The sequence below is a fragment of the Cervus canadensis genome, chromosome 10 (genome assembly GCF_019320065.1).
Source record: "Cervus canadensis isolate Bull #8, Minnesota chromosome 10, ASM1932006v1, whole genome shotgun sequence".
Classification (NCBI taxonomy): domain Eukaryota; kingdom Metazoa; phylum Chordata; class Mammalia; order Artiodactyla; family Cervidae; genus Cervus; species Cervus canadensis.
Genome location: NC_057395.1, coordinates 9,037,916 through 9,061,160, shown reverse-complemented (window position 1 = coordinate 9,061,160; position 23,245 = coordinate 9,037,916). Strand labels below are relative to the sequence as shown.

General features: G+C 45.3%; 2 protein-coding genes and 1 pseudogene across 13 annotated transcripts in view; 1 reads left to right on the top strand and 2 right to left on the bottom strand.

The window, feature by feature from the left end:
• Positions 1-23,245, top strand: part of LOC122447860 (ankyrin repeat domain-containing protein 26-like) — a 578,892-nt gene that overhangs the window by 242,553 nt on the left and 313,094 nt on the right. The window lies entirely within an intron of this gene.
• The window catches only part of LOC122447871, a 318,875-nt pseudogene that overhangs the window by 2,037 nt on the left and 293,593 nt on the right, over positions 1-23,245 (bottom strand).
• Positions 1-23,245, bottom strand: part of LOC122447862 (ankyrin repeat domain-containing protein 26-like) — a 378,001-nt gene that overhangs the window by 140,805 nt on the left and 213,951 nt on the right. The gene's annotated exons all lie outside the window — the stretch shown is intronic.

Genomic DNA, 23,245 nt, shown 5'->3' with positions numbered 1-23,245 from the left:
TGGGATGCCATCAGGTCTACCCTGGTGCATCTCCACCCCAGCTTGGTGGTTGAACTGGGAGCGGCGGATAAGTCACCTGTGTCGGTAAGGGACAGACTAAGTCCAACCAGGGAAGGAAAGCTTCGGTGGAACGTCTGTCTACAGCCGCATCTAGAGCAGGGAGGGGCACCTCTGGTGGAAAGAAGCCACGGCTGTGGATGCTGCTTTTTTCTCTCTTACAGATGAGAGCTAGCAGATCCAGAACCACCTCTTTAAAATGGTTTTTTCCAAACGGGGATAAATTTGATTCCCAGAGTTTAACAAAGACATGCCTGATCTTTTTCTTTGATACCGAATGACCATGGTATCCTTTGGAAGATGGGGAAGACTGGTCGGCTGAAGGGTCTCAATATAGTATTGTTTTACAATTAGATCAGTTCTGCAGAAAACAAGAGAAATGGGTAGAAGGCCATATGTGTTGCTCTGTATCTCGCTGCGAGACATGCCAGACTTATGTCCTAAGGGTGCAAATTTTGGTGTGAAACCTTCAGCTGCCTCCTCTTCTCTTACTTTGCCCCTGTATCTGGGGCTCCCAATGAAACAGGCTGAGTCAGGGCACCCTTCCAGAAGGGGTTGCCTCAGTCTCAGTAGAAACCGAAACAGTCCCAATTCATAGAAGCCTTTACAGGACTAACTTTATGGCCTTACTTGGAGAGATGTAACGTATGTCTTGGGACAGATGCTGACTCCTGACTCGAGAACTCGAGTTTTGGGAGAAGCTACTACTTTTGGAGATGAATGGCTTAAGCATGAGACATGGGGAAGGAGGGAACACAAAATAGCCCTCCTCCCTCCTGGGAGCCAAGCAGTTCCCATGATGAGCCAGACTGTGACTATAGCATGCCTAAACGAAGGTGGGATCAGAACCACTTTGCCAGGTGTATTCTTGAAGGACTCAAGCGAGTGCACACGAAGACTTTAAACTATGCTAAGTTGGCTGACACAGAACAGGGAGAGAAGAAAGCTCCTGATAAATTCCTAGATAGACTACAAGAGGCTCTCTGCAAGTTTACTGACATTTATCCCAAAAGTACAGAGGGAGGAATAATCTGAAAGATAGATTTCTCACTCAGTCAGCTCCAGGTATCTGTCATAATTTATGAAAACAAGCGTTTGGACCAAATCAGTCTTTAAAATACTGTTACAGCTGGCTCAGATGGTATATCATGGTAAAGAATACGGGGAGGAAAGTGGGGGGTGGGGGGGAACTGGCAAAAGAATGAAGCCCCAACAATGGCTGTTAGAGCCACTCTGAAACAGACTGAGGAAAAGTGCCCCGAGTAACCCAGGTGAAAAGGGGTGGACTTGTTATTACGGTGGAAAGGAGAGGCATCTCAAGCTGGATTGCCCTCAGGCATCTAAGCTGCACCTGGCTCCATGTCAGGTCTATAAAATGACCACACCTGAGGAGAGATTACCCTCTGAGACATAAGCCCCAGGGGTTGGACTCTCAAGGCAATCAGGACTGAAAGTGCCTGGCGGTCCCTACACGAGTTCCCATTCTAATTACACCTGTGGAACCCTGGGGATTTATAACTCTGGGGGGGGGGTGGCGGGCGGGGGCAATTGATTGCTTTTCTTCTCGACACTGGGGCAATTTTCTCTGTGCTCACTGAAGCCCCTCGTCTGCTTTCCTTCCAATCCACTACTGTAATGGGACTGTCAGGATGAGCCAAATGCTATTATTTCAGTCATCTTTTAAGCTGCAACTGGGGCTCCATGCTGTTTTTCTCACGAGGTTCTGATGGAGCTGGAGTCTCCCTCACCCCTTAAAGGAAGGCATATACTGAACATGGTCCAGGCCTCTGTTTTCATGAATGTGGAGCCTTCTTCTTTTAAGTGAACAAAATGTAAATCCTAGAGTATGGGCTGGTGGAAAAACTGTGGATTGAGCACAAAATGCTGTTCCTGTTGTTATCAAGCTCAAAACCCCTCACCTATTTTCACATCAAAAGCAGTATCCACTAAATCCTGAGGTTAAGGAATGGGCGAAACCTTACTGTACTGGCTTCTCACGATGTAAGTGGGATCTTAAACTCTAAAGTTCAGAGCAACAATGTTCTGTCTTAAAGTTACTGTAACTCAAGGGGTGTCAAAAGTTCTAGGAATAGAATATTACATACCGTGTTCCTGGAGACCCCAACCTTCAGGAAAGGTTGAGAAGGCTAATGCCGTTATTAAAGGACATCCATGGAAGCTAACTCAGGAAACCCAGGACAGTTGGTTTAAAGTTTTACCCATGACTCCAACGAGGGCTTGAACTGCCTCTAAGAAGAAGGGACTGTCTCTATGAGACTGTTTTCATGCACAGATATTGTCATAGATCCGGAAACCTTAGAATTAACTATGTGCCTCAGCTTTCAACTTTTCAACCTTCTCGTCAGGGAAAGGCATTGCATGGTGGGTTTCTCCACTTCAAGGAAAGGACTTTCTTCAGCTCTGCAAATACCTGCACTGACAGCAATTGTATATGATGTCTCGTCTTGATCTGATGACATCTCAGAACCCTAAAATGGACTGATGTAACTATGGATACAATGTGACTTTTTGATTATGTTTTAACTTGGTTTAATGGATATCTTGCCTTACATCTGTAACTGTAAAATGGGGTTTGTTTCTAACCATCTGTAAGCTTCTAAGTTAAAAATGGTTGTCCAGGCTCTTACAAGTGCTGCAGCCTCCTCCAACTATTACTCAGGGCCGCTGGAGCAGAGACCCTCAATATGACGGTTAGGAGAATATATTGCCTCAACAACTTAGGGACAATGCCCCTCAACAGCAGGACGTAGTTATGGAATGAAAACGATGGCCCTTTCCCTTGGCAACATGATCCTCCTAAAAGAAATGGGGGGAATGAGAGAGTCAATTCCTAGGTAGGTTGATAAGACGGCCAGGGTCCCCAAGGAGGAGGAGGAGGAGGAGGAGAAGAAAGGAGTCCAGAGCCCTCGATAAGGAGAAAGGGATCTGAGGCTCCCAAGGAGAAAATGACAAACGGTCTTTTCTACATTGCTTTGTCTTAGTGAATATAACAATGCATCTTGCACCTTGCTTGAGGACATGTTTCTCCTTAACAAGAACCTTCTCATTAATCTTGTCATCTTAAAATGTATATTATGGGAGTGGGTCTGGTCAGATCTTTCTATTGTTCATTCTAATCTTGTTCATTTAAGATGTATGTTGTGGGAGTGGGTCTGATAAAAGTATATAAAGTCTTGATAAGACTAGCTAGGGGGGCACTCTGCCTCCCCTTCTGATGTCTATGTCAGAAGCTTTCTCTGTCCCTTTTTATACTTTAACAAAGCTCTGCTACACAGAAGCTCTTGAGTGATCAAGCCTAGTCCCTGGTGGAGAAGAAGCTAAATATTCTTCTTTGGAGATCACGAATTCAACATCATTCACCGTAAGCTATCATACAATTAGCCTGTTCTTGTTTTTTCCTATTCTAAATCACACTGAAATGAACATCCTTATTCTATTTTGGGAGCACCCATCCAATAATTAGGACAAATTCCCAGAAGTGGAATTGGCAGGTCAGATTCCATTTTAAATTTTTAAGTCTTTTGATTTGTTGCAAAGTTATATTTTAAACATGTACCAATTTACAAATTTCCCTCAGCAGAATGTGTGTTTATTTGCATACAACCTTCCCCAAACCTTCAGTCTTGCTATAATATTCATTAATCTAATAAAAAGAAAAGGTGTCTCACTTTTGGTTTAATTTGCATCCCTTGATTAATGGAAAGATCAAATATTTCTTTCTTATATTTTCAATGACTAGTGTTTTGGATTCTGTGTGTGTTTGTGCATGAGGGGGTGTGTGTGTGTGAACTACTTGTCCATGTCCCTGGTCTGTGTTTTCCATTTGGGGTACTAGATTTTTCCAACTCTTAAAAGCACATAAGACAGAGGATGAGATGGTTGGATGCAATCACTGACTGAATGGACATGAGTTTGGGTAAATTCCAGGAGTGGGTGATGACAGGGAGGCCTGGCGTGCTGCAGTCCATGGGGTCACAAAGAGTTGGACATAACTGAGTGACTGAACTGAACTGAACTGAAAGGCACATAATTCCATTTGATTTTCTTTTTCTCCTGATTCCTTATTTTGGATCTGTAGAGTCACCTATATATAACTATTTTGCCTAATCTAACACAATACCCTTCCTTTACCCACCCCACACCCCCACATACACAGTGTGCAGCCTCATGCTTTGTTTTACTCACCTAGAATAAGAAATGGTGAATTTGCAACTATGATCACAAATGGCACTCCAACGTACAACATCAGGCCAAAGCAACTCACCACTGCCAAGGCAGCAGAAATGACTCCAAAGGCTGTGGCCCACATTTTGTTTCGTACACAGTCACACCTGTAAACTTGGAGGGAAAGGTCATGGAACTTGTGGTGGTAGCTTCCATACTGAAATTCCAGCAATTCATAACATTCTTGACTTGAACACCTCTTCAGAGGCCTCTTGCAGAATATTTCCCATACCTGCCTGCTGGAGAACTTTAATTTCCAAGCACTAACCCAGACCAACTGAACAGAAGATGGGGAGGCGGGAGGCGTGGACAGAAAAGTTGGGAATCTGTGCTGTTACCAAACTATACTGGTTGGTTCTTATGCAGCGAGCCAAACATGAATCCACCAACTGGACTTCTCAAAACCACAAAGATATACTAAAGCATTGCAAAGAGCTAATTCCACTCTGATCTTCAAAAGAGCGTGAATGGAAGTAAGCGGTATGAAAGTGCCCATGGCTAGGTATCTTCTCACCCACTTATGAGTCCAGTTAGCCATAAACACAATCCTAAATATCTCCTGTATGTCAAAGCTGGTTTAATATATATTGTGGCTAACAAAAAGAATGAAAGCCTTCGAAAAGATTTCTGTGGTTCTCCTCTGCTAGAGATGTGTGTCCTAGAAGAGAGGCTCTGTGTGTGTGTGTGTGTGTGTGTGTGTGTGTGTGTGTGTGTGCGCGCTCAGTCGATTCAGTCATGTCCAACTGTTTATGACCCTATGGACCCTAGCCCACTAGGCTCCTCTGTCCATGGGAATCTCAAGGCACAATTAGTGGGGTAGGTTTCCATGCCCTCCCTCTAGGGTATATTCCCCACCCAGGGATCAAACCTGCGTCTCCTGCGTCTCCTGCATTGCAGGTGGATTCTTTACCACTGAGCCACCGGGGAAGCCCCAGAAAGGTGGTTACTAATTATGAAAAAAAAAAAGTAACATGTACTCCATTTTGAATAACACCTTATGCCTGTTTCTTGGTTGGACCAACAAAGATGGGAATATATACACAGCATTTTAAAAAGACTGAATTTAATACTTTAACTCCCCAACAAGCACAACTTTCCATCTTAAAATATTGACAACAATCTCTAGGTTTCTGTTTTATTTCACTGCTAACTTCTTCAAAACAAATGACTGATAACTGCCTCTAGAAACTTTTAGTAGAAGAGCGAAACTAAGTTTGGTTTGAAGACTAGCAAAGTCAACTATGGAAGTGGAGCTACTGATTCCCAAAGAGCAAGAATATAAGTAAGACCTTGTTCGTGCAAGGCCACATTAAAATAACCAAATTTTCCTCTTATTAAAACAGCTATGTGTGTCTGTATTTCACTTTTTCTCCAACTGCTGGTGTTATCAGTTAAACTCAGGTCCCCAAATCAACACACACACACACACACACACATTCACACACACACATTCACACACACACACACACACACACATGTTCACACACACACACACACACACACACACACACACACACACACACACACACACAGTATTGTGTTTTGATTACAGAAAAAAATTTGATTACAACCAGTACTTTCTTAAAGCAACAACCTTGGTTTACAGGAGTTTAAGATAAAAGTACCACAGATGAACCTTGAAATCCGAAAGATTAACAGGATAGAAGCTACATATAACATTTTTATCTCTATTCCCTCTTTCAGGTTTCTGGATTGTTGCTATAAATTTTTCAGAGGATGGGGGGAGTGAAGTATATTATCGGCTAGAGGGATTATTTGACTTCGACTAGTTGCTGTATTGACTCTCTAAATGACCTTTATTTTAATGTTCAAAAGGCAATGGAAGGGAAGACATGTATATAGAACACTAGTGAAAACAATTGCAGATTTCCTAGTCCCCAAGAAGGACTTTGGTTACGCAGTTTATCAGAATGACTTAGGAAAATCTTAGAACTTTAGATTCGTGCAATCCTGGAACATAGTTCTGCAGACTGTGATCTACAGTTTGTAGAGAAGTTGCAGAATCCATGTGTCTAAAAATTTGTACATGTGATTCCCCTGCTCAGGCGGACTTGGGCATCACTGGCAGCAAAATGACCAACCAAAACAGTTCACTAGAAAAACAGAAACTACACATTGAAGAAAGCATAAATCAGGAGTTCCCTGGTAGTCCAGTGGTTAGGACTCCTTGGTGCTTTCACTGCTGGGGCCTGGGTTTGCCCCAAGAAAAGGCATCAATGGATGAAATGAAGGATAATAAGCTACAATATATACATAATATAAACACCCAAACAATAGAAGGAAGTCCTTCCTTGTCAGCAATTATTTTAAATCTAAACAGATTAAACTTTCCGTCAAAAGGCAGATATTGTCCGAATGGATAAAACAGCATGATTCAACTATATGCTATTTACAAGAGACTCCCTTTAGATCCAAAGACTTAATAGATTGAAAGATAAGAGGAATGAAATAAATACTCCCTATGAATACTAACCAAAAGAGGCTAGGAGTGCCTATACTGATAACAGAAAACAAAGACTATTTGAAAAAAACGGAAAGGAAGGGAACACTTCCTAACTCTTTTGATGAGGCCCTGTTACACTGATATCAATTCGGACTAAGATATCACAAGGAAGCTACAGATAATACTTATAAACATGGATACAAACATCCTCAACAAAATTCGAGCAAACACAATTCAATAAGCATAGTAAAAGGAGCATACATCATGACCACGTGGGATTTACCCAGGAATGGAAGAGTGGTTCAACATGAGAGTATCAATGTAATACAGCACACTTTCAGAACAAAGGATAAAAAACCATATGAATCTCTCAAAAGGTACAGAAAAGGCACTTGACAAAACTCAATGTCTTTTCATGATAAAAACTCTCAAAATCAAGGAATGGAAGGAAAGTTCCTCAAAATTATAAAGGCAATTATGAAAACTGCACAGCTAACATTATACTCAATGGTGAGAAAAAGAAATCTTTCCCTCTAAGATCAGGAACAAGATAAAGATGCCCACTTTCATCAGTGATAGTCAAAGATGTACTAGAAGTGCTAATCAGAGTAATTAGATAGGGTGTTGAAATTAAAGAAATTCAAACTGGAAAGCAAGAATTTTAACTATATCTTTTTACAGATTATATGATCATATGTATGAAAACTCCAGTGAATCCAAAGGAAGCTACTCAAGTTAGTAAACAAATTCAGTAAAGCTGCAAGATACAAGATCAACACACAGTTTTCAGTTGTTTCTATCCATGTGCAATGAACGATCCCAAAAAGAAATGAAGAACGTGATTTCCTTTAGTGTTTAAAATAATGAAGTACTTAGGAACACAGTTAACCAAAGAAGTGAAAGACCGGTACATGGAAAACTACCAAACGTTGGTGAAAGAAACTAAAGAAGACCTAAATTAACAGAAAGACTTTCACAGTCCATGGGGAGGAAGACTTAATATTGTCAAAAAGGACAACCTCGCCTAAGGTGATCTACACATTAATCACAATCTCTACCAAAATTTCAACAGCTTTTTTTTCAGAAATGTATAGGTCAACATTCAGATTCATATGGAATTAAAGGAGCCCTGGATATTCCAGAATAACCTTAAAAAGAAAAAAAGAAATGGACAACTGAGATTTCCAGATTTCAAAAATGTAACAAAGCTACAGAATTTAAAACAGAGTGGTACTAGTATATGGACGGACATATAGACCAATGGAGTAAAACTGAGCCTCTAGAAATAAATCCATATATCTACAGCCCACTGATTTTTGACAAGGATGCCAAATCCAATCAACTGGGAAAGAGCAGTCTCTTCAACAAATGGCACTTGGATGACTGGATTTCGACATGTACAAGAAGGAAGTTGGACCCCTACTTCACATCATATACAACTATGATTAAAAATCACAACCACCTAAATATTGCAGCTAAAACCATAAAACTCTTGAAGGAAACAAAGTAAATGCACACAACCTGACTTGTTGATGGAAGCTTAGATATAACACCAAAAACACAAGTAAACAAAATAAAAATAAATAAGTTGAATTTCATCTTAATTAAAATCTTTGTACATTAAAGGGCATTATCAAGAAAGTAAAGAGATAATCTCCAGAGTGAGAGAAAATATTTGCAAATTATATAACTTGATAAGGATTTAATATCTACGACATCTACTCATCAACAACAGAAATCAACAACAAAGGGACAAACAACTTCACTAAACATGAACAAAGGTGGGAATTCCCTGGTAGTCCAGTGGTCTTTCACTGCCAAGGGCCTGGGCCCAAGTTCAAGCATTGGTCAGGGAAATAAGATTCTGCGAGCCTTGGGGCACAGCCAAAAAGTGGGCAAAGGACTTGAATAGACAGTTCTCCATAGAGGATATGCGTGTAACCCCAGTCACTCAGCTGTCTGATTCCTTGTGACCCCTAACCACCAAGCTCTTCTGTTCATGAAATTTTCAGACAAGAATACTGAAGTGGGTTACCGTTTCCTTCTCCAGTGGATCTTTCCAACACTGGGATCGAAACCAAGTCACTTGCATCTCCTGCACTGGCAAGCAGATTCTCTACCTCTGCGGCACCTGGGGAGCCCCAAAGAAGATACACAATTAACCAATACAAACATTAAAAAGATAATCATGGTTAGAATGTGGAGAAATTGGAAAACTTACACATTGCTGGTGGGATATAGTATGGTGTAGCCTCTGTGAAAAATAGTTTGATGCTTCTTCAAAAAGCTAACTAGTGGATTATCATACAACCCACTAATTGCACTCCCAGGTATATACTGCAAAGAACTGAAAATGGCCTTAAACAGAAATGAGGACACTATGCTTCACTGCAGCATTATTCACTATAGCCACAATGTAGAATAAGAAAGCCTTCCTCACCGAGCAATGCAAAGAAATAGTGGAAAACAATAGAATGGGAAAGACTAGAGATCTCTTCAAGAAAATTAGAGATACCAAGGGAACATTTCCTGCAAAAATGGGCTCAATAAAGGACACAAATGGTATGGACCTAACAGAAGCAGAAGATATTAAGAAGAGGTGTCAAGAATACACAGAACTGTACAAAAAAGATCTTCATGACCCAGATAATCACGATGGTGTGATCACCAAGCTAGAGCCAGACATCCTGGAATGTGAAGTCAAGTGGGCCTTAAGGAAGCATCACTGTGAATAAAGCTAGTGGAGGTGATGGAATTGCAGCTGAGCTAGTTCAAATCCTGAAAGATGATGCTGTGAAAGTGCTGCACTCAATATGCCAGCAAATTTGGAAAACTCAGGAGTGGCCACAGGACTGGAAAAGGTCAGTTTTCATTCCAATCCCTAAGAGAGGCAATGCCAAAGAATGCACAAACGACCGCACAATTGCACTCATCTCACACGCTAGTAAAGTAATGCTCCAAATTCCCCAAGCCAGGCTTCAGCAATATGTGAACTGTGAACTTCCAGATGTTCAAGCTGGTTTTAGAAAAGGCAGAGGAACCAGAGATCAAATTGCCAACATCAGCTGGATCATCGAGAAAACCAGAGAGTTCCAGAAAAAAAATCTATTTTTGCTTTACTGACTATGCCAGCCTTTGACTGTGTGGATCACAATAATCTATGGAACATTCTGAAAGAGATGGGAATACCAGACCACCTGAACTGCCTCTTGAGAAACCTGTATGCTGGTCAGGATGCAACAGTTAGAACTGGACAGGCTGGATGCAAATAGGAAAATGAGTATGTCAAGGCTGTATCGGAGAAGGCAATGGCAACCCACACCAGTACTCTTGCCTGGAGAATCCCAGGGATGGAGGAGGCTGGGGGGCTGCGTCTATGGGGTCACACAGAGTTGGACACGTCTGATGCGACTTAGCAGCAGCAGCAGTGAGGCTGTATATTGTCATGCTGATTATTTAACTTCTATGCAGAGTACATCAGGGGAAGCTCTGAACTGGATAAAGCACAAACTGGAATCAAGATTGCTGGGAGAAATATCGGTAACCTCAGATATGCAGATGACACCCCCCTTATGGCAGAAAGTGAAGAAGAGCTAAAGAGCCTCTTGATGAAAGTGAAAGCGGAGAGTGAAAAAGTTGGCTTAAAACTCAACATTCAGAAAACTAAGATCATGGCATCCGGTCCAACCACTTCATGGCAAATCGATGGGGAAACAGTGGAAACCGGGTCTGACTTTATTTTGGGGGACTCCAAAATCACTGCAGATGGGGATTGCAGCCATGGAATTAAAAGATGCTTACTCTTTGGAAGGAAAGTTATGACCAACCTAGCCAGCATATTAAGAAGCAGAGACATTACTTTGTCAACAAAGGTCCATCTCGTCAAGGCTATTGTTTTTCCAGTAGTCATGTATGGATGTTAGAGTTGGGCTGTAAAGAAAGCTGAGCACTGAAGAATTGATGGTTTTAAACTGTGGTGTTGGAGAAGACTCTATAGAGTTCCCTCGGACGGCAGGGAGATCCAACCAGTCCATCCAAAGGAGATCAGTCCTGGGTGTGCAATGGAAGGACTGATGGTAAAGCTGAAACTCCAATACTTTGGCTACCTAATGTGAAGAGCTGACTCATTGGAAAGGACCCTGATGCTGGGGAAGATTTAGGGCAGGAGGAGAAGGCGACGACAGAGGATAAGATGGTTGGATTGCATCACCGACTTAATGGACATGAGTTTGGATAAACTCCGGGAGTTGGTGATGGACAGGGAGGCCTGGTGTGCTGTGATTCATGGGGTCGCAAAGAGTCAGAAACGACTGAGCGACTGAACTGAACTGAAAACGTAGAAATATTTCAAGTGCTCATCAACAGAGAGGTAGAGACCAAACATCTGAGATCAAGGTATTGCAGGGCTGGAGTCCGTCCAGAGATTCCAGCATAGAATTCTGTCTCTTCAAGCTTCTGGGGTTCCAGGCATCCCCAGGCTTACAGCTGCATCCCTGCTATCTCTGCCTTCATCTTCATGTGGCTTCTCCTCTGCGTTGTGTCTCTCCTCTTTTGTCTCTTGTAAGGATGCTGTTAGCTGGATTGAGGGCCACTGTCACCCAAGATCTTCTCACCTCGAGATCCTCCACATCTATGGAGACACTTTCCCCAGATGTAGTCCTGGTCACATGTTCTGGGGGGACACATCTTTTGGGGCCACCATTCAATCCATTTTCTATATATAAAGTAGCCCTCATTTGAGATTACTAAGGTCACATATAGACTGGCACAAACAGCCTTGTCAGTGGGTTGTCAGAAGAATGAGGACGCTGGAATCACTTGGAATGGATCTAGGCCTGGCTTCATCAGGTGAGGGGGAAATCACAGGGAGGAGAGCATCATGGGTCTTGTTTTTGTTTCCAAAATACCGCATTGGGTTGGCACGTGAGATGTACCATGGGGGCATGGTGCGTTTTCCGCGCCTGATGGGGGTATTGGGCTTGGGCCAGGGCTGCGGGTGTCAAGGGGAATTAGTGTGGAGACTTGTCATAGGTTCTGGAGGAGGGGCTGACAGTCACTCAGGCACATGGAAGTGGGAGCCTGAGAGGCACAGTGTTTCCATGCCCAACTTGGGTCCACCCGCCCAAGTGCAGTAAAGCCAGTCTTCTGACACCAGGCTGTGGTGAAGGTAAGTGAAATGTTCATTGTAAAAGCAGCAGTATGTAGAGGACAGATGGTTTGTGATTTAAAACCCCAAACTCCTTCAAGGGTTTCAGCAAAGCAATTGCAAAGGACAAGTGAGGGAGGGGGGTCACAGGTGTCAAGTTAAAAACATGGACAATGTGAGAGTTGCAAGTTAAGTTATATTTGGGCAAAATGAAGACTGTGGCCCAGAAGATAGCAAAACTGCTCCATAGAGAATATCTACCTGCTCCATAGAGGGAGGGGGGACAGTATAGATTTGATTTTGGTAAAGGAGGAATACATGCAATCAAGTATATATATACACTTTATATATATATATATAAAGTTTCGGCCAGTCTCATGAAGCTTCTGCTAGCCATGAGAAACTGTCATCACCATGAAGGATTTTAGTGCTTTTTTATATGATGAGATACAGGAAGTGAGCTTATAAAATCACCTCCTGAGAATATCTACCCGAAGACCTGTCCTGCCAGTTCCCTGCTTCCCCAGAGCACAGAGTGCCTTATTTCTGCTCTCCACCCTGAGCTCATTTCAGGGGATGCTGAAGGTCAATGGCTACAGCAGCACATGACTTAATCCTGGTAAAGGTAGATGGAAAGTGCCCATGGCAAGTGTCTGTCTGTAGCTGACACAGGGCACATGATCAGCTAGTACACAGTTCTGGGTTGATGGTAAGGTAGCACACAGTTAACAAATTTTTAGGCCCCAGTAGCTCCGGGGCAGTGTGTTCATGATCACCAGGTAGTTAACTTCTTCACTTTGGAGTCGGTTTTAGCATCTGTAAAACAACTCAGGAAGTATGCATCAGAGACCATTAATCTAGATATTTCAGAGAAGGGCTACAGCAGAGGATATAGGAGAAGGAGTCTGTCCTGGGAAAACCCCATAGAGTCCTTTTTGGTCACACCAGATATCTGAGCTCAGCAACCCTGAAAGATGGGGCTGCCTCCTGGGTGTGGGGGGCAGCAGGATCACAGTCCTCTGAGGGGTCTGTTAGCCCCTGAAGTGAGATGGGGATGCACTAGCTGGACAAATGTGGCTAGCCTGGGAGAGGGACCTGGGCTAGAAATGTCACTGGAATTATCACAGGGAGGAAGAGGAAGAGCCAGGTGGGGGAAAGCGGATCGTAACAGACTCCACGCAGGTGACTGTGGTCCTGATGGAAGCAGTTCAGTTCACTTCAGTTCAGTTGAGTTGCTCAGTCGTGTCTGACTCTTTGTGACCCCATGGACTGCAGCACGCCAGGCCTCCCTGTCCACCACCAACTCCCAGAGTTTACTCAAACTCATGTCCATTGAGTCAGTGATGATATCCAACCATCTCATCCTCTGTCATCCCCTTCTCCTCCTGCCTTCAATCTTCCCCAGCATCAGGGTCTTTTTGCAAGAGTCAGTTCCTCCCATCAGGTGGCCAAAGTATTGGAGTTTCAGCTTCAGCATCAGTCCTTCCAGTGAATATTCAGGACTCATTTCCTTTAGGATGGACTGGTTGGATCTCCTTGTAGCCCAGGGGACTCTCAAGAGTCTTCTCCAACACCACAGTTTAAAAGCATCAATTCTTCAGTGCTCAGCTCTCTTTATAGTCCAACTCCCAACCCATACATGACCCCTGGAAAAACCATAGCTTTGACTGGTCAGACCTTTGTCAGCAAAGTAATGTCTCTCCTTTTTAATATGCTTTCTAGGTTGGTCATAACTTCCCTTCCAAGGAGCAAGCATCTTTTAATTTCATGGCTGCAGTCAACATCTGCAGTGATTTTGGAGCCCAAAATATAAAGTCTGTCACTATTTCTACTGTTTCCCCATCTATTTGCCATGAAGGGATGGGATGGGATGCCATGATCTTAGTTTTCTGAATGTTGAGTTTTAAGCCAGCTTTTTCACTCTCCTCTTTCACTTTCCTCAAGAGGCTCTTTAGTTCTTCTTCGCTATCTGCTATAAGGGTGGAGTCATCTGCATATCTGAGGTTATTGATATTCCTCCCAGTAATCTTGATTCCAGCTTGTGCTTCATCCAGCCCAGTGTTTCTCCTGATGTACTCTGCATATAAGTTCAATAAGCAGTGTGACAAGATACAGGCTTGAGGTACTCCTTTTCCTATTTGGAACCAGTCTGTTGTTCCATGTCCAGTTCTATCTGTTGCTTCCTGAGCTGCATACAGGTTTCTCAAGAGGAAGGTCAGGTGGTCTGATATTCCCAACACTTTAAATATTTTCCAGAGTTCTTTGTGGTCCACACAGTCAAAGGCTCTGGCATAGTCAATAAAGCACAAGTAGATGTTTTTCTGGATAATGGAAGCAACTCTGAGCCAAAAGGAGAGGCTGTCAGGGGCTCAGCTTCATTCTCTCGCTCCTTTGCTTATCTGTAACTTCCCACTCCTATAGTGAGGAGCCTGGCTTGCGCCATCTGCTGTTTATCAATTTATTTCTCCTCTTCAGATTGTATGTAAGGTGGTTTCAGCATTGTTAGCTGCTACACCCTGGAAAGAACTCCATAAAATAAAGCCCACTGTTTATGGAAGCCTATTGAAGATAGGACATTGAAAGGTGAACTCCCCAGATTGGTAGGTGCCCAATATGCTTCTGGAGATCAGTGGAGAAATAACTCCAGAATAGAATGAATTCAGAGACGCAGCCAAAACAAAAACAGCACCTAGCTGTGGATGTGACTGGTGATGGAAGCACGGTCTGATGCTGTAAAGGGTAATATTTCATGGGAACCTGGAATGTTGGGTCCATGAATCAAGGCAAGTTGGAAGTGGTCAAACAGACATGGCAAGAGTGAACATCGACATTTTAGGAGTCAGCAAGCTAAAATGGACTGGAAGGGGTGAATTTAACACAGATGACCATTCTGGCTACTACTGTGGGCAAGAATCCCTTACAAGAAATGGTGTAGTCGTCACAGTCAACAAGAGAGTCTGAAATGCAGTACTTGGATGCAGTCTCAAAAACGACAGAAGGATCTCTGTTCGTTTCCAAGGCAAACCATTCAATATCATGGTAATCCAAGTCTATGCCCCAAACTGGAATGCTGAAGAAGCTGAAGTTGAATGTCTCTATGAAGACCTACAAGACCCTTTAGAACTAACACTCAAAAAAGATGTCCTTTTCATTATAGGGGACTGGAATGCAAAAGTAGGAAGTCAAGAAACACCTGGAGTAACAGGCAAATTTGGCCTTGGAGTACAGAATGAAGCAGGGCAAAAGCTAATAGAGTTTTGCCAAGAGAACACAATAGTCACAGCAAACACCCTCTCCCAACAACACAAGAAAAGACTCTACACATGGACATCACCAGATGGCCAACACCGAAATCAGATGGGTTATATTCTTTGCAGCCAAAGAAGGAGAAGCTCTATACAGTCAGCAAAACAAGACCATGAACTCCTTATTGCCAAATTCAGACTTAAATTGAAGAAAGTAAGGAAAGCCACTAGACCATTCAGGTATGACCTAAATCAAATCCCTGACAATTATACAGTGGAAGTGAGAAATAGATTTAAGGGACTAGATCTGATAGACAGAGTGCCTGATGAACTATAGACGGAGGTGCGTGACACTGTACAGGAGACTGTGATCAAGACCATTTCTAAGAAAAAGAAATTCAAAAAAGCAAAATGGTTGTCTGAGGAGGCCTAAGAAATAGCTGTGCAAAGAAGAGAAGCAAAAGGCAAAGAAGAAAAGAAAAAAATATACCTATCTGAATGCAGAGTTCCAAAGAATAGCAAGGAGAGATAAGAAAGCCTCCCTCCGTGGTCAATGCAAGGAAATAGAGGAAAGCAATAGAATGGGAAAGATTAGAGATCTCTTCAACAAAATTAGAGATACCAAGGGAAGATTTCATGCAAAGATAGGCTCAATAAAGGACACAAATGGTATGGACCTAACAGAAGCAGAAGATATTAAGAAGAGGTGGAAAGAATACACAGAAGAACTGTACAAAAAAGAAGGTCTTTACGACCCAGATAATCATGACGGTGTGATCACCAAGCTAGAGCCAGACATCCTGGAATGTGAAGTCAAGTGGGCCTTAAGGAAGCATCACTGTGAATAAAGCTAGTGGAGATGATGGAATTGCAGTTGAGCTAGTTCAAATCCTAAAGGATGATGCTGTGAAAGTGCTGCACTCACTATGCCAGCAAATTTGGAAAACTCAGGAGTGGCCACAGGACTGGAAAAGGTCAGTTTTCATTCCAATCCCTAAGAGAGGCAATGCCAAAGAATGCACAAACGACCGCACAAATGCACTCATCTCACACGCTAGTAAAGTAATGCTCCAAATTCCCCAAGCCAGGCTTCAGCAATATGTGAACTGTGAACTTCCAGATGTTCAAGCTGGTTTTAGAAAAGGCAGAGGAACCAGAGATCAAATTGTCAACATCCGTTGGATCATCAAAAAAGCAAGAGAGTTCCAGAAAAACATCTATTTCTGCTTTATTGACTATGCCAGCCTTTGACTGTGTGGATCACAATAATCTGTGGAAAATTCTGAAAGAGATGGGAATAGCAGACCACATGGCCTGTCTCTTGAGAAACCTGTATGCAGGTCAGGGAGCAGCAGTCAAAACTGGACATGGAACAACAGACTGGTTCCAAATAGGAAAAGGAGTAGCTCAGGCCTGTATATTGTCACCCTGCTTATTGAACTTATATGCAGAGTACATCATGAGAAGGTCTGGACTGGATAAAGCACAAGCTGGAATGAAAATTGCTGGGAGGAGTATCAATAACCTCAGATATGCAGATGACACCACCCTTATGGCAGAAAGTGAAGAGGAACTAAAAAGCCTCTTGATGAAAGTGAAAGAAGAGAGAGAAAAAGTTGGCTTAAAGCTTAACATTCAGAAAACTAAGATCATGGCATCTGGCCCCAACACTTCATGGGAAATAGATGGGGAGACAGTGGAAACAGTGTCAGACTTTATTTTGGGGGGCTCCAAATTCACTGCAGATAGTGACTGCAGCCATGAAATTAAAAGACACTTACTCCCTGGAAGGAAAGTTATGACCCACCTGGATAGCATATATAAAAGCAGAGACATTACTTTGCCAACAAAGGTCCATCTAAGTCAAGGCTATGGTTTCTCCAGTGGTCATGTATGGATGTGAGAGTTGGACTGTGAAGAAAGCTGAGGGCTGAAAAATTGATGCTTTTGAACTGTGGTGTTGGAGAAGACTTTTGAGAGTCTCTTGGACTGCAAGGAGATCCAACCAGTCCATCCTAAAGGAGATCAGTCCTGGGTGTTCATTGGAAGGACTGATGCTGAAGCTGAAACTCCAATACTTTGGCTACCTCATGCGAAGAGTTGACTCGTTGGAAAAGACCCTGATGTTGGGAGGGGTTGGGGGCAGGAGGAGAAGGGGACGACAGAGGATGAGATGGCTGGATGGTATCACCGACTCGATGGGCATGAGTTTGAGTAACCTCCGGGAGTTTGTGATGGAGAGGGAGGACTGGCGTGCTGCGATTCATGGGGTCGCAAAGAGTCGGACACGACTGAGCGACTGAACTGACTGACTGACTGACTGACTGATATTTCTTCTGACAAAGAATTTTAACCAGAAACTGGTAATAGTGACTGTCCTGCCCAGAACCAAACTAGGAGGATAGGGCACAGAATTTTGGATCCTGAATTTCCCCATGGTACAAATACAGGAAAATCATTCCCTTACTGGACCAAGGCCTGTTCAGTCACCTCCTAAACAGGTGTGTAAACTGTTCTCCTTTCCCCTAGTCTGGCTCACCTCTCCTGTCACCTTCATGACCACCATCCTCCCTCTCAATCCCACCATCCACTATCCACATGGAGGCCACAAACATGCCACCACCAGCCCCCCATGCTTAAAAATCTCCCCTGGTGTCGCCTTCAGCCTGCTCACTAAGTTCCAGCCACACTGGCCTTTGGGAATGACCAGGTCCCTGGGCATCCCACCCACTTTCAAGACTCAGGGCCTTTGCACATGCTGTTTCCTCCAACAAGAATGCCCTCTGCCCAAAATTACTTCCTCACTAAAACATGCTCTTTCAGGCTCCAGCTGAAATGTCTCTTCCTCAGAGAGAAGTTCCCGGATTTCTCAATCTACTGATGTTTTCAGGACACGATTCTCTCTCCAAGTGTGGTGTTTTCCTTTACGGCAGGTACTCTGACCCGCTTTACCTGCCTTTAACATCTGCCTTCTGCATGACACTGCTGGGGGCCACAGGGGCAAACCTCTTGATTCTGCTGTTTACAACAGAAACACCAGAGCCCTTTATCAGCTCATAACTGCTGAGTGCATATCTGTTGCAGGAACAAATGAAGGACTTGGGAACCTGAGTGCAGGACTTTCCATTTCCCTCACATTTACTGCAGACCTCTTGCACATCAGTTCCTCGTTTATCAGCATCTATCCTTAAACAGTCACTGCAAAGTGTTCCTACTGTTCTGTGTCCTCCACACACCCTACCAGCACGCTACTGATTTCTACGCCCAACTAACTGATGAAAACACTACCGAACAAGGCCAGGGACGAAATCTCAAGTTGCAGACCTACTTCTCTCCAGGATGAGCTCTCAATAACTCATTTTTCCTCCAGCAGTCAGTAGTCTTGTGTCTTATTCTTCACCCAATCACAGGTCCTCTGAAGTCTGTCATTCAGCTCAAATTCTCCTCTGTGCCCACTCCCATGCTTGGCTCACAACAGTCCGCAACTCCAGAGACCTCTAACCTACCAAGCTGTAGTGTTCTGCAGCAGGAGTTCCCAGCCCACTTCACTCAAGCTTTTGGAAGTCGCTGCTACTCCTGCTAAATTTGCAAACTGCCTGTTCTCCCTTTAAACCCACTAAGGCCTCACCTGATGAAAACAAGCAGTGGAAACAATACACTTCACTTGTCAGGTCTGTTACTTGCTCCTGGGTCATCTCTTTTGGATCCACCCTAATTCCTTTTAAGTCATACCAGTCAATCAAGAAGTATAAACACCTACCATGTTCCAAGCACTATTTGGTCCCTAGAGAGATAACAATCATTAACACAAATTCACTCACACTGCCCCCTCCTCCCCTGGGCCCTGAAGGAGGGAAGGGCTGAACACAGATGCCCGGGGGCACAGCCAGAGGCTATGGGCACCACCCACGGGCTGGGCGGTAGGCCTAGGGAGGCCAGAGAGGGGAGACAGCTCCAGGCAGAGGAGCGTCCTGTGTGAAGGTGGCCCGAGACAGACCCTCGACACAAGCCCCGGGACTCAGCACAGGATTTTAGGCTGGACAGTGACAACTGAATCAGGGGCTGAGGCTGAAGGGGCTTTCCAGGCCCAGTACCAACCACAAACACCCAGCCCTTCGGGGCGGTCCCTCCCATCCCCTCTCACCTCCTTCGCCAGGCCCTGGAGCCCGATGGTCTGGCAGACCAGGGCCAGCTCCTGCTCTGTGAGGTGGCCGCTGCTGCCCACACCCAGCTCTTCCCAGAGGCCCCAGGCCCGACTCTCGAGGGTGTCGAAGGAGAGGTTGCCGGGCTTCCGGGGGATCCCAAAGACCTCGGGACCCCAGGCTGGTAGCTGGCCTGAAGCAGGGGAAACACATCAAGGCGGTATTTCACTCTGAAATCAGATGGACTGACAGATGGGCAGACAGACACATGGGAGAGTCAAGCTTCCGATGGTGGCTACACGAGGCTCCCCGTGCAATTCTTCCAACTTAATTCTATGCAAAATTTCACAATAAAGGGGGGACTCTGCTGCACGTGGGGAAGGCATTTTCTGAAGGGAGCCTACAGAAGCTGTAGCCCTAGGAGCATACCTACAAGCTTTGTACTTAGAATAACAAGTCCAGGTTTAAAAAATTAACGTCTAGAAGGTCTTCAAACCTGCCCAAAGCAAAGAGCACAGTCCAACAAAGGCCAATGACCCTGTCCCTTGGGCAGCCTCTCGTCCTGGTTTCATCTACCTGTTTGTTCTTGCCCACATATATTTTGTTTTTGTAATATTTATTTGACTGCTCTGGGTCTTGGTTGCTGCAGGTGAGATCTTTTCAGTTCTGGCATGCAAACTCTTAGTTATAGCATGGGGGCTCCAGTTCTCAGACAAGGGATGGAACCCGGGGCCTCTGCGATGGGAGTGCAGAGTCCTAGACAATAAATCACCGCAGAAGTCCCTGGCCCAAGTATTTGAAGGCAAATCCCAGCTGCCATGTTCTCACCCCTGAGTGTTTCGTATGCACTCCTGACCCCAGTGTGACGATGGCCCTACAACCCAACAACGATGTCCCAGTTCTCTAGCCAAGCCTCCCGACAGCTGATTTCTTCAACTCAGCATCAATGCAGAATCCTCCCTGTGTGTGTGGTTACTCCCCCAGAGTCGCTGGATCACCTCCAGCCCTCCCCCCAGTCGCCTTCCTCCTGCCCTTCCATCCCTAATATCTCCTGTAAATTGGAACTTAGTACAAAGATCTAGTTTGGATGCAGGTTGAGTGTTATCTTTTTTATTTTTTTCTCCCATCAAAAATGCCCCAAGGTGGGCTGTTTCCATACCACCTCACATCAGGAGCCACAGGGGTCTTTGAGATGCAGACTCAGCAGCAAGTCTGGGTGACAGACAACAAAGTTTCATAGCCTTTCTAGGTTAGCCAGGTGGCTTACTGAGGTTTATGAAGCTTTGCCAGAGAAACCCCCTTTGGGAGAGGACAGACCTTGGGGTGGCCACAAAGAGCTCTCTTGAGATAAGCAAGGCTTCAAAGCAGAGCTCCCTCAATGCCCAGACTGCACCACCCTGCCCAACACAGGACGAGGGTCCCCTGCACCTGACCAGACCCCGGCTCTCGGTCAGTGGTCTGGAGCTCTCCAGAGAGGAGTCATCTTGGCGTTTACTGTGATAACCCAAATAATAATCAGAAAGTCCATTCCTGAGGGATGCTAGGCTTCCTTGCTCATGAATGATGCTGTATATCGGCTTGAGGAAAACACAAGGGGAGGGCCACTTCCAAGACCCCTTCCGGCTTAAAACATCTGAACGTTCTAGGTAAAAATGGAAAAACGGGACTTCTCTGATGGTCCTGTGGTTAAGAATCCACTTTGCAATACAGGGGACTCGGGTTCGATCCTTGGTCAGGGAACTCAGATTCCACATGCTGTGGAGTAACTAAGCCTGTGCCCTGCAACTAAAGAGAAATCTGAGCACTGCAATGAAAGGTCCCAAATGACGTATGAAGATCCTGCAGGCTACAACAGAGACCTGACAGCCAAATAAATGCATTTTAAATTAAAAAATAAGTAAATAAACAAAGGCAGAAACCAAAAAGAGGGAAAAGCAATTCTGACGCCAGGGTGTGTTCTCAGGGCTGGCAGAGAAGGTAAGTAAGTCCTGTAAGGTCTGACATTAGTGTTTGTTCACGAGTGTCAGTTCTAACCTGGATGGAAAGAAGAACCCCAACCTGTTTCTGGGCAGAGAGCCCAAAATCACTCAGTGAATAACCTCCCCGGAGCCCTTCCTCTCATCCCCTACATTTACTCTGAGTCCAGTTAATTTAGGAAGTGATTTTTGGACACAGAGAGGTCCATCTGCTTCATCCAGTAGCACAGACACGTGGTTCATTCGCCTGACGTCCCCAACCTCAGCCCTGAGCCAACAACAGCCTCGGCCCTGAGGACCACAGTCTGGACGGTGCTCAGCACCAGTGCAGACCTCTCACTCAGGAGAAGCCCCAGGTCAGTTCTGGCCTCCCGCTGGAGCCATGGTCCTGCACATTCTGCCCTGTGACTCACCATGGTGAGAGGCGTCCTTAAGGAGCCCGCACACCCACGTGCTGGTGCACCCAGCGTTGCTGAGCACACCTGTGACTGCCTTCCGGGAGCTCTGCCAGGTTCCCAGGACCAGAGCCACCTTTCGCCTTCCACATGGGGCACAGTCAGGGCCTCTGGTGAGTGGGGAGGCTGCTGGCCCAGGCCTGGCACATTAGGAAGGAGTCCCCTGGCCCATGCCTGCTGGTCGCGAGGATCGCTGTGACCCTAGCCAAGCAACTAGCTGCTCTCTTAGCCAGCGGCCCCTGCCCAAGGGTCTGACCTCAGGAATCTCAGAGAGACCACCCACACTGGGCACCTCCCAGGAAACTCCCCTTCGCTGGCAGCCTGCTGCCTGACAGCCCAGCACTGACCAAAGGGGGCATCACCACAGGCCAGGCTTTATCTTGGACTTCAAACAATTCATTCTGAGGCTCCTTCGCACTGTCGGCTTCTTCATCATACTTGAGACTCTGTGGAAAGTAAGAAAGTGGACATCAGCCACGATTAACCCGCAGGGGGTGGACTGCCCCGTGGATGTCCTTTCTGACATGAAGGCCCGAAGGCTCCCGCAGTGGACAGCTCAAGGAGTCTCAGTCAGGGCCCCAGAGTCCGCGGGGGCATCCATCACGAGTCCGCCTAGTTGTGCAGGGTGAGCCTTGGTCCAAGTGCTGGGCGCGGGTGACCGTGGCTGTGGCACACCTGCCCTTTCTACCCTCAGCCGATTAACCTTCCCTCCTCCTGCAGGCCCGGGAGAGGGGGTGATAGTGAAGAGGGCATGCCCCGTGGCCCCCGTTTCTGAAAGAGGATGCTCTGTGGCCAAAGCTGCCCTGCAGATAGAGAGACACAGAGACACCTTAAAACCGAATGTAGGTCCCCAAATAGCTGCTCTTCCAGCGATGAGATGCCCTCTCCCATCCTCCGGTGTCGTGTCATGTCATGTGAGCAGTGACTGGGAGAGGTGCCCGGGGGGGTCCACCGACCTCCACGCTTTCCAGGGACGCGGAGCGGCAGAGCTGGCTCCTTGCACTGGGTGTGACCGGCTGCTCCGGTAAATCCGAGGCTCCACCTGCAGTGCACAGGGCTCGGGCTGGCTCCGACGGCCGTTCCACTTAGAGCCGCTCACGTCCTTTGAGGGCACAGCCCGGGAGGCAACTGGAAAGAAAATGGGAGGCACGTGGGGTCTTTAAAACAGACCCTGGACCCACTTGTGCTTATGAAGATGCAGATTCAGAGATGCGACCTGGCTCTCGGGGACAGACAGAGAAAATGTCAGAAGAACACAGGGAAGGGCCAACGTGGGGCTGGGGCTGAGACAGCTAGGCTGGGAGACAGGACTTTCCATCATAAAGTCTAGGTGTTGTTTAAGTGTTTCCAAGCAAAATAGGCTTTTCTTATGTGTTAGAAAACTAATTCAAAAATCTAGATTTTTACACAAAGAAATAACCTTCCAATAATCCAATGGTCTGGCAGACCAGGGCCAGCTCTAGAGACCAGAAGGTGATTTCCCACCCACCCGACCCCACTTCAACACAGCACCCC